The sequence below is a fragment of the Polypterus senegalus genome, chromosome 15, assembly GCF_016835505.1.
Source record: "Polypterus senegalus isolate Bchr_013 chromosome 15, ASM1683550v1, whole genome shotgun sequence".
In the NCBI taxonomy this organism is placed as follows: domain Eukaryota; kingdom Metazoa; phylum Chordata; class Cladistia; order Polypteriformes; family Polypteridae; genus Polypterus; species Polypterus senegalus.
This window is the reverse complement of record NC_053168.1, coordinates 126,624,879-126,641,094: the sequence shown is the minus strand read 5'-3', so window position 1 is coordinate 126,641,094 and position 16,216 is coordinate 126,624,879. Positions and strand designations below refer to the sequence as shown.

The following is a 16,216-nucleotide window of genomic DNA, read 5'->3' as shown; positions in this document are numbered from 1 at the left end:
AGGGCCGAACACAAAGGACTCCTTTCTTTAATCCTTTGGGGCCATGTTTTAGGTCTCCGAATGACAAATCTGTTTTCCTTTTTTATTATTTGTATTAAAACACCCCCGTTTGATAGTGGAGTTCAAAACGATGCAGTGCTTTCTTAAGGTTGCTTAGTACCTTTATATAGCGCCTTGAATAGACACAAGTACATCAAACAAACGATACAGTGCAGTTCAGAAAGTCTTCTGTGTGGATACGTTGGTATTTTTATATAGCGCCTTACCCAGACATTAGCATCACAGAGAAACGCGACGGTAAAGTTCAGAACGATGTGCTGGATTCTGAACAAAATGAACCGTTAAATGAATTTAAAAGGAGAAAGGAGTTAACGCAAGTGCAACTAAAGGTACACGACGAGAACGAAACGACAACTTAGCCTTGAAAGAAGAAGAAGAAGAAGGTGCACATCACCGCACGACCGAACACAAAGGACCCTTTTCTTTAATCCTTTAGGTCACCTCTCAGGTCGCCAAATGACTCATCAGTTTTCTTGCTCTTTTCATTTTTATTACTTTCATTTCAACACTCGTTTGTCAGCGGCTACGTGCAAAAGTTCGAGGCCGTTGTGTTTCGAGCTTCCTTTACAATGAGGCCCATTCAATGAGAAATTCGAAGGTGAAAGCGGAGGGTCTGTCGGAGTGCACAACGTCCGTGGATCGCGCCGTCTTCTGTAGAAACGCCAGTGTGTTGCCTAGCAGCGCGACGGATGAAGGTGGCAGAGCAGAGGAGGGGTTTGGCACGAGGGGCGGAGGGGCGGGTTGCGGGGAGGGAGGGTGGCTTTGGGTGTTTGTCGCTGAAAAGTGAGTGAGGGCGCCGCTCTGTCACCTGACGCGCGCGTGTAATTCATCAGCTGCACACCTGGGAGCGCAGAGTGCATTCAACTCGCACTCCTCACTCGCAAAGTTGTCCGCTCCAGTTTCACCGTCTCTGTCGTTGGCCAACGCGGACTTCAGTCCTCGGCTTTTAGGTAACAAATGGCACATCTTTAGGAAATCTCGCCTGTGAGATGAATCCAGCTACTTAGTCATTAACTGAAAAAAAGAGAGAAAGAACTCGCAAGAGGATCCAACTCCGCGCTCGCTCATCGTTCTGCTCTGCCGGCTCGAGCTCTTCACTTGCGCTCTTTTTATTCCCATCTGGCGCTTTCGAGTGGAGGAACCTCGGGCTCCGAGATAACGGATCGAGATAAGAGAGCGAGCTCGCCGCAGGTGATTGATGACTGTCTCTGCTCGCCTGAACTTCCAGAGATGGTAAGGGAGAACCAACTTCTTTCTTTCTTTCTTTCTTTCTCGAGTGTCGGTATAATTCACATTTACGCAACTTTCTTTCAATCGCCTATTTCTAAACTTAATATAGATGTTTTCGCACATCATGTTATTGTAATAAACACTTTTTCTGTCTGAACGAATGGCGCATAACAGATTATTATTATTATTATTATTATTATTATTATTATTATTATTATTATTATTATTATTATTGTGTGTGAAAGCACGGCAGATTAGCTCCATCTTCATTTCCTTGTGTCTCATCAAATATCGCCAGGCTCTTCATCCCGTCTGGCAGCTGCGCGGGGCTCCGGATCTTTCATCTGGTGAATGATTAACGGTTATTCCGTGGAGTATTTGCTTTTGATAAAGTCGCCCCCATTCTCTTTTTTTTTTTCTCTCTCTCTCTCTCTCTCTCTCTCTCTCTCTCTCTCTCTCTCTCCGTGATGTCCTTTTATTCGGCGTACGAACATAAAAAATGTCATTCAGGTACTCGTGCCCCTCAGCGCTTCTGAATGTCATCCCACCATCCATTTTCTTAACCCGTTTAGCCACCAGAGGTGTCCTCACTCCCGTTTCTGTTTGTTTTCTTCATTTATTGAGCAGTATGGGAGCTTCAATGTCAAAGCGCCGTACCGTTTAATACAATCGCGTGTGACGTCTGATGATATTACCGTAATAACGGACACGGTTTCCCGTTTGTTCCCCGGGGTCAAGTGAGTGGGCAGATCTAAAGACGACGAGAGGGTATCAATTGTGGCTGCTGGGACTCCCCTTTAGTTAAGAGAATAAAACTCTACATCTGTTTGTTATAAAGTGATTATCATCATTATTATTTTTCCTTTATTTAAAGATATTCAATATACTCAACCCCAAAAGTCAAGGTTACAGGACCATGATCCAGTCATGCATGCTGTACAAACAGACAGTGTTAAATAATCACTTTATTCCAGTACAAATATGGGAACTGTCGTCAACCGAGGGAACACAATGTCCACAAAAGAAATGTCCTTTTCTATGACTGTTAATTGAGATGTGGCCGCTGCCAAAATGTAATATATAGGCTTATGTCTTTAATCCATGGTGAAGGTGATTCGGAGTGGCACCGTGGTTGGCATGGCTTTGTCACAGGTCCAATAATCCGGGTTCAATTCCTAGCCAAGTCACTCTGTAGAGCTGTGGGACGAGACAAACACATCTCCCCACTGAAATAAACGAGTGTTGAGTGCTGGGCTCGTGTCTCTGCCTGTCTGTGTTGGGGTGGCCTGGTATTCCATAGTGTCCATAGAAGATCTGTCAAGTCACCCACTATGGTAGGACAAAAGCCAAGCCATGAAGTCCAAGGAGCTCTCGGTGGGCCTCTGTGATCAGATTGTGGAGAGGCGCAGATGAGGACCACTTGTGAAGCTCTGAGTGTTCCCAGGAGCACCGTGGCCTTCAAAGCTTCAGGTATCTCAGAAGTGAAGTTGGCACCACTTTGGCAGATTGTGAGCGCCTGAGCACCAGAACAGCTCACTGCATGACAATAAGTGACGTTGACCTTCTTGTTGGTTTTTGTTTTTTTATCCACGTGTGTAAATATTAATTGTGCAGAAAGTGAAGGGGACTGAAGACTTTGTGAATCTGCAGTACACACACGCAGTGTACACACACGTCCTTGGCTGGCTCGATTGTGTCAGCCGTCTGCTCTAAACAACATCCTACTGAACATCTCAAATTATACTTCAGCGCCTCTGAGTTGATTGTAAATAGTTCAGTTTCACATAAAAAAATAGAAAAAGAAAACACAAAGAAAAGGCCTTGAATGTGCTTCGTGTAGCTTCTGTTTAGCAAAATCAAAAACCAGAACTCACTGCGAAGGTTCAAAGGTCAGCCCACCATCGTGCAGCTCCTCAATGAAGATTCAGTTGCCATTATCATCGGTTTAGTGCCTGGGGGTCAGGAATACTTCAAATTTCTACACCGTGTAACAAAATAATAATTCTTTACATTTCTATAGCACTTTTCTCACTACTCAAAGCAATTGCAGGTTAAGGGCCCAACAGAGCAGAGTCCCTTTTGGCATTTACGGGATTCGAACCGACAACTCTACGAGTGCCAGTGCAGATCCCGAGCCTCAGAGCCGCCACCACTCCACGCCAAGGAGGGTGCGTATTAGTCGAGGTATAGCTGCGACCCTTGAGAGACGATCTACCAAGAATTATCTTAGGGTTAGGGTTCGAATCCTGCTCATGCCACATTTCTGAATGGAAGAATACATCTCTAAAATAAATTAAAGGAAAAATTCTCTTCAACGAACGCTGCTTTGAATCCTACGTTGTAGTTGTTTATTTTTCTTTTTTGATTAAACAAAAACTGTTTAATGAATGATTTGTCAAGGAACATACGAACAACAAGCAGAGTTAAAAATCACACTTAAACAAACTGCCTGCCCATTCCATTGAATCAGAATTATAACAAATAATAATGCATTTCACTTCCTTCTATACAGTAGCACCTTTACCATGGTCTGAGACGGCTGCACAGATCATCAAGAGATGTACAATAAAAATGAAAGCACAATAAGAATGAATAAATAATAAAAGTGCACAGCCTTGTGTTTTGCTCTTTAGTTCGCCTTATACAATTTCTTGTATTAGGAATTTGTTAGTTTTTACAGACCCCTTGGGGTCAGAGCGCAGGGTCAGCCATTGTACAGTGCAGGGCCCCCGGAGCAATTACAGGTTAAGGGTCTCCCTCAAGGGCCCAGCAGAGTAGGATCAGTGACGGGGACTCGAACCGGCAGCCTTCGGGATACCAGCGCAGATCCTTAGCCTCAGAGCCATCACTCCACCCCATGTTTGTATGTATTTATACAATTAAGAAGTAATATATTCTAGTTGATGCTGACATTTAATTAATCAAAAGTAGGTAAAAATGAATATTGGGAAATATTGCAAAGGGAAATGTTTATATACTTAGCGCAAAATAACTATATGTGTTCTAGTAAACAGCATACACACCACTTAGTTAATTATATAAATATATATATATATACACACACATACATACATATATATATATATATATATATATATATATATATATATACAGTATATACACTCACCTAAAGGATTATTAGGACCACCATACTAATACGGTGTTTGACCCCCTTTTGCCTTCAGAACTGCCTTCATTCTACGTGGCATTGATTCAACAAGGTGCTGAAAGCATTCTTTACAAATGTTGGCCCATATTGATAGGATAGCATCTTGCAGTTGATGGAGATTTGTGGGATGCACATCCAGGGCACGAAGCTCCCGTTCCACCACATCCCAAAGATGCTCTATTGGGTTGAGATCTGGTGACTGTGAGGGCCATTTTAGTACAGTGAACTCATTGTCATGTTCAAGAAACCAATTTGAAATGATTCGAGCTTTGTGACATGGTGCATTATCCTGCTGGAAGTAGCCATCAGAGGATGGGTACATGGTGGTCATGAAGGGATGGACATGGTCAGAAACAATGTTCCCCTGTTGCTGTGACTAAGACGCACTTCCGGGTTATAGGGCAAATAACAGTCCCTGGGCCTCCCTGCAGCGACCCCTGGTGGCCCCAACGTTATCCAGCAAGGCTGTACAGGAAAACTCCCTAGTCCATGATGCCCTGCTGGAATTCGGGGCATCTCCATGTCGCTGGGAGGGCTCCCTCTGGTGGCCTGGGGGTATTGGCCAGGATGAATGGCCGACCATAGTCCACAATATACAATATATATATCATTTTTACTGCAGTAATTCATTAGCAATTATTGGTCTTTATATACCAGAAAGACTTTCCTGCAGTCTTTTGTAGGAGATATGTACACATAGTTCATCTATCTTTTCAAATAAAAATGAACTCACCCAAACAATGAATTAAAAAAAAAGCTTTAAAATTGGCAAAGATGAAGTCAAGATGACTTTCTATGATTTGTATTTTTAAAATTATAGAGCACTTCATATTATTATTTTTAAAACTCATTCTGTAAAATTAAACTATGATTATACAATTCAATGTTTATTATGTTTATACATTATTATATCTGTCTTTACACGTGTTGAACAAATATTTAATGAATGTAATAAACTTAACCAAGAATGTTTAAAAAATCATTCAAAAAATGTGTACGTGAATGTAAATCTATCTGCGCAAACCGACACTCGTGAGTAACATTTGTAGAAAGTTCAAAATGAAACGCAAATCGCAAAGCGTCTGTGTGTGCCGACTCAACAAGCTTTTGCAGAATACAGTAACTGACAAGAGGCTGGCCCGCCCTTTCCGAGTTTTGGTAGCCAACTCGAGCCGTGATTCGCCAATTCTTGGTAGCCGAGTAAGCCATCATTGGCCCAAGCTTTCAATTCTTGGTAGAATCTTGGTAGCAGAAGCGATCTGATTGGTTTTCCCTGCCAAGAATTACCTCGACTCATGGCTGCTTTGGGATGCCAGTGAATTCAGCAGCTGCAACATGGAAAGTACGGTGAGAAAACGAGGCTCTCTAATTCCCTAGGATTGTTAATTGAGACATGCCCACCACCAATGGCTTATGTCATTAACCCGTGGTGAAGGTGATTCGGAGTGGCACCATGGTTGGCTCGGCTTTTTTACAGTTCCAATGACCCAGATTCATTTGTGGAGTTTACTTGTTCTCTTCACATGGGGTAATCTTCTAGAAGACAGTGGTCACCCAAAACAAGGCCAATATTTTTAATGATTCTTAAATATTCAAAACCTAAACTAAAAAAAAACCCCAAAGGAACAAATACAACAGCAAAACACCACTCAGTCACAGGAACATAAGAATCGTGACCAACGAGATTGGAGACCATTCAGTCCATTTGTCGCCCGTTTATTTCACTCATCTCATCCAGATCCTTCTTAAAGGATCTCAAAGTTTGTCCTTCAACTCCGTGTCTCGATCGTTTGTTCCAGATGACCACCACCCTTTGCTTCCAGCTTTCAGTCGTTAATTTCCATTGGTGTCCTCCAGTACGGGATTCACCGTTAAGCTGTAAGAATTCTGCTGGATCTCCTTTATCAATGCCTTTGAGGATTTTGAAGGCCTGGATTCAGTCCCCATGGAGTCTCCTCTGCTAGTGACTAAACAGGTTGAACTCCCTGAGCCTGTCACAGTACGTCATGTCCTTAAGTCCCATGATGCACTTGGCTGCTCTCTTCTGCTCCTCAAGTGCAGATCTTTATGAGGTCACCATGCAGTCTCCTCTGCTCGAGGCTAAGCAGGTCTGATTCTGTCACAATACGTCATGTTGTGCCATGGTGACCAGAACTGCACACAAAACTCCAGATGGGGTCTCGCTAGAGCATTAGTTAGTCTGACCATAACTTCCCTCAAACTTATTTTTAACAGTTTTAACATTTTTTAATCTCTTCTACACAATGCTTAGATGATGAAAACGTCACGTGAACATAAACCCCAAAATGGCCTTCAGAGGTTGTTCCCTATGAGACAGTGTCTTCCATGTTGGAGCCGTGGATGTTCTAGCCAAGGCTTCATGTCCTTATTTAGACACACATCCCATCCAAGGATACCACAGGCACCATCTTGGAAGAGACTTCAAGTGTTTCATCCGGGGTCCTCTTCACATGACAGTGTCAGTTGCTATGATTGGCTGTTCAGTAGCATTGTGATTTGATTTACTGGAGTGACTGCCGATGGCCGTTTATCGCGTTCCAGAAGGAAGAAGTGAGAAACGTTTCTGTACATGATGGTCAAACTCTTTAATGATCCTGTTTGAACTGAAGGCAGCTGAGTGCCAGTCATGCTCTGCCTGAACCGTTTTTAGTGTGATGTGAACATTCCATTCTTTCTCAAAAGATTTTAATCGAAATCAAAGCATTGCATTAATGCACACTAACACCTCGGGTGGCACAGTGGTTAGCATGGCTACCTCGCAGATCCAGCCGTTGTCTGGCACTTGGCCTTGTGGAGTCTGCACATTCTCCCCGTGTCTTAGTGGGTTTCTCTTCTACCCCCCCTCCGAAATGTGCAGCCTACCTAGCAGCCCCATATTAGCCCACCTGAATATGCTAATAAGTTAAATGAGGGAGTGTTAACTACGAGTCTGCAGTATTCTCATCTTCTTATCATTTATTTGGCAGACGCCTTTACACAAGCCGACTTACAACATTTTAGACCCCATTGGTTGTGTTCTTTTTGTTTATCCAGTTCCAGCACAGGCAGGGTCACTCAGTGTCACTAGTGGGAACTCACAACATCAGGGTGTGAAGTCCAAGGCCTTAACTGTTGCCTCATCTCATCATCTTACACCACTTCTCCTACTGAAGGTTGTGGTGGCAGCCCAGGCCTTCCTGTCCGGAGCTGCAGATTCCAACACTTCCTGGTGTATTCCCAGGCGTTCCCGAGCCAGCAGAGAGTCATAATCCCTCTTGTGGGTCCTGGTTTCACTGCATCTCTAGGGGCCTGGTGGTGATCCTCATTACCGCAGTCCAGAGGAGCAGCGACTCTCCTCTAAAGCTCTCTTGAATCGCTGAGCTTCTCACCCCATCATGGATTGTCAGCCCACCCACCCTGCGAAGACACCTCATTTGGGCCACTTTTACTCAAGATCTCGCTTTTTTGGTCATTATGCACAGCTCTTGACCATAGCTGAGGACAGGCCTGCAGATTGACTGGCAAACCGTGAGTTTTGTCCTTAGAGTTTGGCGCTGGCTTCACTACCGTGTTTGGAACAGCTGGCACCGATGGAAGAAGGGATGGTAAGATCTGCCGCTCTCTTAACTGGAAATGAATGTAACATTAGAAGAATAAATAAAATAATTTAGAGTCACCAATTAGGGTAAATAAGGTCAAAAATTCACCTAAAATGGAATCAATTCCCAAAACATCTGAATTAGCACAGGTCACCCGATTTCAGGGTGTTCATCGATCCATCCATTTTCTAACCTGCTATATCCTAACTACAGGGTCACGGGGGTCTGCTGGAGCCAATCCCAGCCAACACAGGGCGCAAGGCAGGAAACAAACCCTGGGCAGGGCGCCAGCCCACCGCAGTGGGGTGTTTATAAGAAATGTAATGATTTACATCATGAAGGTGGAGTACATAATTAAATAAGAATAGTTGTATCACATATTTAAAGTATTAAAAAGCGTGCTTTAATTTAAATATTTAATGTCAAAATATTCTCGACTGTACTAGAAATTGGTTATCATTTACCCTCTGGTAGAGGTCCATAGAGGTCTAGCAAAGGATCTAAAATCAAAAATACCCTCATTTTCATAATCAGTGACCTTGAAATAATCTAAAACGACACCCCACTTGCTTATGGTTGAAATTTGTCATTTTGAACCTTCTGGGAGTGGCTTGTAGGGGGGACAGGACCACTGGTAATGAATCAAATATCAAAAATACGATCATATTCATGATCAGCAACCTCAAAACAATGTCAGATGACTCTCCACATGCCTTTATTCCCGATCCCCCTCTTTTTTAAATTTTGTGAAAAGGAGTAACTATTACCCCTCATATTCCTTTACGGGGGTCCATTTATGTGGCATGCAGATCTTCAAGTCCTTCTGATCCCTTTTGTCACAGACACTTATTGATTTACTCTTCATCATAAGGGGGTTATGGCCGGCATGGTAGCGCAGTGGGTAGCGCTGCTGTCTCGCAGTTAGGAGACCTGGGTTCACTTTCCAGGTCCTCCGTGCGTGGAGTTTGCATGTTCTCCTCGTGTCTGCGTGGGTTTCCTCCCACAGTCCAAAGACATGCAGGCTAAGTGGATTGGTGATTCTAAATTGGCCCTGGTGTGTGCTGGGTGTGTTTGTGTGTGTCCTGCGGTGGGTTGGCACCCTGCCCAGGATTGGTTTCTGCCTTGTGCCCTGTGTGGGCTGGGATTGGCTCCAGCAGACCCCCGTGACCCTGTGTTTGGATACAGCGGGTTGGAAAATGGATGGATGGATAAGGGGGTTATTATCTGTACAAATTATGGTTCAAAAATGGCCTAAAAGTGAGGGTTTATCGGGTCTATAAAGCCAAAAATAGGGGGGACACCATGAAGCCAGACATCTTGTGTAATTAATCATCAAGATGGTGGTATATCATATGTGCGGGGTTTTCTTATACCGCTGAGTCAGGAGGCGCTGGATGAAACCAAACTGAAGTGATTTCCAAGCATTCAGAGGTAACTCTGGTGTGAGTGGCTGCTGTGGTGGTCTGCTGCCCCGCGCTGCCAGGGTCGGCTCCCATCTGCCATGACTCTAAAACGAATGAAGTGGTTGGAGAATGCAGTCTTAGGTTTTGGACGTTTCCACCTTTGCCTTTACCAAGTTGGAGTTGGCACTCCTACATTGTCTCAGAATTCATTTTTATTGTGAATCCACGCCGGCGCAGTCTTTACCCTCCAAAGAATCACCGACGGCACACATCTGAAGAGTTGACAAGGTTACTAAAGAACACAGAAATGGAAATTCATTAGCACAAGAATAGCATCATTAGTTGAATTAATTTGGCACTCCACCTGAAATATTAAAACCGCCTTGAAGAAGTAGGCCGCTGCTAAAGGTTACTCGACAAAAACACGGTTTTATATGAAAAGCAGATTGCACTTGGGATGTGTCCTGGAGGAATAGGCCGAGTTCCGTCAGCTTTATAGGGGAAGACGAGAAAAGTCAGAAAAATGGGAAACACCCAAAGACGCAGTCCTCACCTGAATGTATCCAGAATGAACAGGAAAAGAAAATTCGTGGAGGGATTGTCTGATTTATTAACAAATATATGTTGGGCTCAGAAATTCTTTAGACCCTTTCACTTTTTCACGTTCTGTTGCATTGCAGTGTTGCGCTAAAGTCGTTTCAATTCAATGTTTTACCTTCATCAGCAACCCTCAACACCACGGAATGACAAAGCGAATACAGGATTCACGATTTGTACAAATGTATTATGTGGGGATGCCTGGAGGATGAGAAGACCGGCAATATCTCCCCCGGGACACGAGACGGCGCTTGGACGATTCCAGAGCCTTGGACTGCAGCACTTCTGTCACACCAGGAAGTGCTGTAGGAAGATCATCAAGGAGCACCTGGAGCACACCAGAGGACAATACATCACTCCATTCTGGGAGCCGGAGTCAGGAGGTGGAGGACAGAGCTTGTGAAGGGAGGAGTAGAGGTGGCAGAAGAGCAAAAGAGAAAGAAAATAAAGAAGAAGAAAAGGAGTTATTGTTGGAGATTGGAAGATGGTGGAAGGTGCTGTACCAGGAAAGAGATCCAGAAATAAAAAGTGTGAGTTTTGTAAGTGTGCCACTTGTGTCTGTTTGTGTAGGGTTGGGAGGCTGGCATGCCCCCTAAGGTTGTCACAATTAAAAACAAAAAACCTAAAATATCCCATTGGTATTCTGACCTGTTGCTTTGGTTCAGGAGCATCCCACTATATTGATCCCCATTGAGATGTTTCTACACTTTATTTGGAGTCCATCTGTGGACAAGAGAGTGGCTCCTGTTTGAAAACAAAGGTTATGGCAATAAGTCGGAGCACCAAAGTCCACGTCACAGCTGAAGGACAGGAAGTCGACTGAATTCACCTGTCAGGGAGGAACAGCGGTGTGGATGAGGATGTATGCTGAAGGACGTGTCAAGCAGCATCAACCTTCTAGCAAATGTGTCGAGTATGGCTTACAACTTTACAACAGCATGAACGTTATGACCGCTTTATACTCCATTGAGACTTGGAAGATGACATAGAGCCTTACTCATCGTCTAAACGTGTTTCACAGACGGTGCCTATGACAAATACACAACATCACCTACCTTGACCGCGTCACCAACAACAAAGTACTCTGACAGCATGTCCTGCCCAAACTGGACGGAGTCACTGGCCATCGAGTGCACCCGACAGGCCACATCCTCAGACTACCCAAACCACCGAATCCCCAATACAACCCTAACCCTAACTGGAAACCAAGAAATGGACAAACTAAAGCAGGGTCGACCATTCAAGATCTGGAGAGCAACCTGCTGTGAAGACTTCAGAGCAGTTGATATTGCCAATCGTGATCGTTAGGGAAAACATGTGTGCACCACAAGGAGTACACCGACAGTTCTTTTTTCCCACTTCAGACACGGGGCAAAGTATTTATGATCAGAGGACCATTTAAATCACTCAAACGACAGAATTTCAATGGCATGTTGATTCTCACTGGACTAGTTTAACTCCTTGTGGAATTTTTACAGAAGGTTAAAGTCTCTGTAATTCGGTGAATTTCAGCAGGTTTCTCTCCCTCTGCCCGTGGAAATGTCTCTACAGCGCATTGTTTAACGACAGTGCGATCCTGCAGAAGAGCGTCCATACTCCTGTGATCTCGACTTCAACAAGAATAATGGCAGAGCGCTGCACTGTGCATGTTCAACCTACCCATAAGCCATTGCAAATGTGTTGTATTGCGTTAACTTCTGTCTGTTGTGTTTACCGTGTAATTTTCAAATTGCCTTTACTTTTTGATTTACCGTCGCATTTGTGATTTTCTTCTCAAAATCTCATGAAAAGGTTTCTGTATAACTTGACAATCTGCTAGTAAGCTTAACATGCATCACAGGAAAATTAATGGAAGGAATTATTAAGGACAAGATTGAGCAACACATGGCAAGGACAGGAGTTATTAGGAACAGTCAGCGTGGGTTCAGAAGAGGGAGGTCGTGTTTTACTAACATGTTGGAATTCTATGAGGAGGCAACAAAAGGATACGACCAGAGTGGAGCAGATGAGATTATTGATGTGAACTTTCAGAAAGCATTTGATAAGGTGCCACATGAGAGGGTGGGCATCAAACTAAAAGAAAGTGGCAGGTCAGGGTGTGGGGTGTGGGTGGGTACAGAATTGGCTCTGACACAGGAAGCAGAGGGTGATGGTGTGAAGAACCTCATCAGAACTGGCCGATGTTAAGAGTGGTGACCAGCAGGGGGCAGTGTTGAGGCTGCTGCTATTTTTAATATTTAGAAATGACTTAGATAGGAATATAAGGAACAAGCTGGTGAAGTTTGCAGATGATACCAAGACAGGTGGATTAGCAGATAATTTGGAATCCGTTATATCATCACAGAAGGACTTGGACAGCAGACAGGCTTGGGCAGACTTATGGTGGATGAAATTTAATGTCAGTAAATGTAAAGAATTATACAAAGGAAGTAAAAATGTGAGGTTTGAATACACAATGGGCAGTCAGAAAATCAAGAGTACACCTTATGAGAAGGATTTAGGAGTCGTAGTGGACTCTAAGCTACCAACAGTGTTCAGAAGCCATTAAGAAGGCTCACAGAATGGCAGGTTATATAGAGCCTTGATGTGTGGAGTACAAGTCACAGGAGGTTCTGCTCAACCTTTATAACGCACTGGTGAGGCCTCATCTGGAGTCCTGTGTGCAGTTTTGTTCTCCAGGCTACACAAAGGACATAGCAGCACAAGAGAAGGTCCAAAGATGAGCGACTCAGCTGATTCAGGGCTACAGGGGATGAGTTATGAGGAAAAATTAAAAGAGCTGAGCCTTTACAGTTTAAGCAAAACAAGATTAAGAGGTGAAATTATTAAAGTGTTTAAAATTATGAAGAGCATCAGTCCAGTGGATAGAGGCGGTGACTTTAAAATGAGTTCATCAAGAACGCGGGGACACAGCTGGAAACTTGTGAAGGGTAAATTTCGCACAAACATTAGGAAGTTTTTCTTTACACAAAGAATGAGAGACACTTGGAATAAGCGACCAAGTCGTGTGGTAGACAGGAGGACTTTCAAAACTTGACTTGATGATTTTCTGAAAGAAATAAGCTAATTGGACTGGGGAGCTTTGTTGGGCTGAATGGTCTGTTCTCATCTCGAGTGTTCTATTGAACTGTATTTGAGTCAATACATTAAAATGAAAGATTCAACATTTTGCTTACTTTGGACCAGGGGTTAGTAGTTCCCCTCTCCCTTTTTGGCTGTTTTTCAGGCCTCTTTTGAAGTATCCCGGCCTTTCCGGTGTTGATCACAACATATTTTATTTAACATCACGTTTTCGGGCCCACGTAATCCAACTCAAGGTCACACAGAGCTGGATGGAGTCTATCCAAACAGCAATGCCAGGATGGGGAAACCAGTCCATTCTAGGGCCCATAAATGTACACACTCACACTAGCTCTTTTATTAAATTTGAAATTGATTTCATTTTACTGTGGTGGGCTGCCGCCCTGCCCGGGGTTTGTTTCCTGACTTGCGCCCCGTGTTGGCTGGGATTGGCTTCAGCAGACCCCCGTGACCCTATAGTTAGGATATAGCGAGTTGGATAATGGATGGATGGATGGATTTCATTTTAGGCAAATTATTAACACCATTTAGGTTAATTGGCGGCTCTAAATTATTTTTAAAATGTTCCCTAAAGTTACATTCTGTTAAGAGAGCTGCAGATTAAAGGTTAATGTTCATTCACTTCACTGTGCTGTTTTTCTAGCAGACATCACAACAGAATATTAGCGGAGCAGGATGTTATTTTCCAGTTTATAATTATGAAGATAACACTTCTGACAGAACGCTTGGTTCCGTCTTGAGCTGCATGCGCGTGACACACAGAGTCACCGAAAACGTTCATTCTGCTTTATGCTGTATGCGCATGGCTGGTGGGCATTAGTCGTTGTTATGTAGATGTGTCCATTCACTTTGTCACATTGTGGCCTCGACAGAGCTAAAAGCAAGCAAAACATTTCTCTAATAGAGGACCGTGAAATCAAAGGTGACTGACAAAAATAGCAGTGGGAAGGGAAGGTGACTGAGGGTGACCCAGCAAACCAGCGCCAAATGAGAACAGCTGATTTAAACCAGTCGAGATTTACACTCTGACAAGAGCAGATCTTCTACTTTAAAAACTGAACAACAGAAGCAAAGCCTGCAATTGGCAGAGAGGCCAGAGTATAAAGATAAATTAAGAGTCAGTTTGGAGAGATAATTGGTGGGCTTTATTTGGGGGGGGGGCTGCTTTGCCTTGTAGTATTCCCACTTCTACCACAATGTCCCATAAAGTTGCCACAGATTAAGTGGAACTCTTTTTGGTTAAGTTAATGAAGTTAAGTAAATTCATTTCTTCTCTTCCTCTTTTGAAATGTTAAACCCATGAAGTGTCGCTGCTTATCTCTTGATTATGGCAGCTCCCTGAGGACTAATAAAAGAGGCCGCTCAGTCCTCGGTTCTTCACGGTGCTGTCACATTAATATCTGACCTGATGCCACTGGGAGGCAAAAGGGGGTGTGGTCTCCTCCACTGAACTGCCCCGCCCCATTAATATCTGACCTGATGCCACTGGGAGGCAAAAGGGGGTGTGGTCTCCTCCACTGAACTGCCCCGCCCCATTAATATCTGACCTGACGCCACTGGGAGGCAAAAGGGGGTGTGGTCTCCTCCACTGAACTGTCCCGCCCCATTAATATCTGACCTGACGCCACTGGGAGGCAAAAGGGGGTGTGGTCTCCTCCACTAAACTGCCCCGCCCCTTCACATTTCACCTGTGTTCTACTCTATCAGTGATCAATCAGGTCACCACACTGAGCGCTGATTCACACAACACCCAGACAAGGCTTTCTGCACAATATGGAGATGATGTTTCACCAAGGCAGAGTGTTTATGAATGGCTCGAGGAGTTAAGAAATGGTTGGACAAGTGCTACGTATGAAGAAGGAGCAAGACGCCCGTCCACCTCCACTACCCACAACAACATTGACCAAGTCCATACCATGATACTGACAAACCGATGCAGTTTTTGGCCCTCGGGACACCTTCATCCCATAACAACGAGGATCAGAGCTCGCCGTTCTTCTCAGTGCAAACAGAGAGCAGAGCCGCCATGTTTACTGCTAGTAAACAAGCTTGAACGTTTAACACTGTGACCACAGACACGCCATGTTCCCAAATGCATGCTGGAAAAACCGTACAGCCAACCCAAACTAAAAAAGTCTAAATGACCGCAAATGCCCTATTTCAAGGTATTCAAAAGACATTTAATGGTTTATTTCAGGAGGTAGAAGTTCATAATAAATAAGAGTTCTTCTCTTAGCTACTTCCGTTACGGTTTGCCACAATGGATCATCTTGTCCCATATCTTTCTGTCCTCGTCACCTTGCTCTGTCGCTCCCATCACCCATATATCCTCTCTCAGCACATCCATAAACCTTCTCTTAGGCCTTCTTCTTCTCCTTTTACTTGCCAGCTCTATCCTTAGCACCCTTCTCTCATTATACCCAGCATCTCTCCTCTGCACATGTCCAAACCAACTCAATCTCGCCTCTCTGACTTTATCCCCAAACCTTTCAACCTGAGCCGACCCTCTAATGTCCTCATATCTAATCCTGTCCATCCTCGTCACACCCATCTTTAACTCTGCCACCTCCAGCTCTGTCTCCTGTGCCACCGTCTCCAGCCCATATAACACAGCTGGTCTCACTACCATCCTGTAGACTTTCCCTTTCACTCTTACTGATACCCATCTGTCACAAGTCACTCGTGACACTCTTCTCCACCCTGCCTGCACTCTCTTTCTCACCTCTCTTCCACAATCCCCATTACTCTGTACTGTTGATCCCAAGTGTTTAAACTCACCCACCTTCGCCAACTCTACTCCCTCCATCCTCACCCTCTCGTCCTCTGGCCTCGCTCTCATTCACACACATGGATTCTGTCTTGGTGGTCCTACTGACCTTCATTCCTTTCCTCTCCAGAGCAGATCTCCACCTCTCCAGGATCTCCTCAACCCGCTCCCTACTCTTGTTACAGACCACAATGTCATCCATAAACATCACAGTCTGTAGGGACTCCTGTCTAATAAATAAGAATAGTCGCATTAAGTATTTAAAATCTTAAAATGTGTGTTTCAATTTCAATTTTTAAAGTCTAAATAT

At 44.1% G+C, this 16,216-nt stretch overlaps 1 protein-coding gene across 1 annotated transcript in view; it reads left to right on the top strand.

Moving 5' to 3' along the window:
* The first annotated feature begins 822 nt into the window (after positions 1–822).
* The window catches only part of kcnv1 (potassium voltage-gated channel modifier subfamily V member 1), a 30,871-nt gene continuing 15,477 nt past the window's right edge, over positions 823–16,216 (top strand). Inside the window, exon 1 of the mRNA XM_039737336.1 lies at positions 823–1,293. The gene's annotated coding sequence lies outside the window, so the exon portion shown is untranslated. The remainder of the gene's footprint in view (positions 1,294–16,216) is intronic.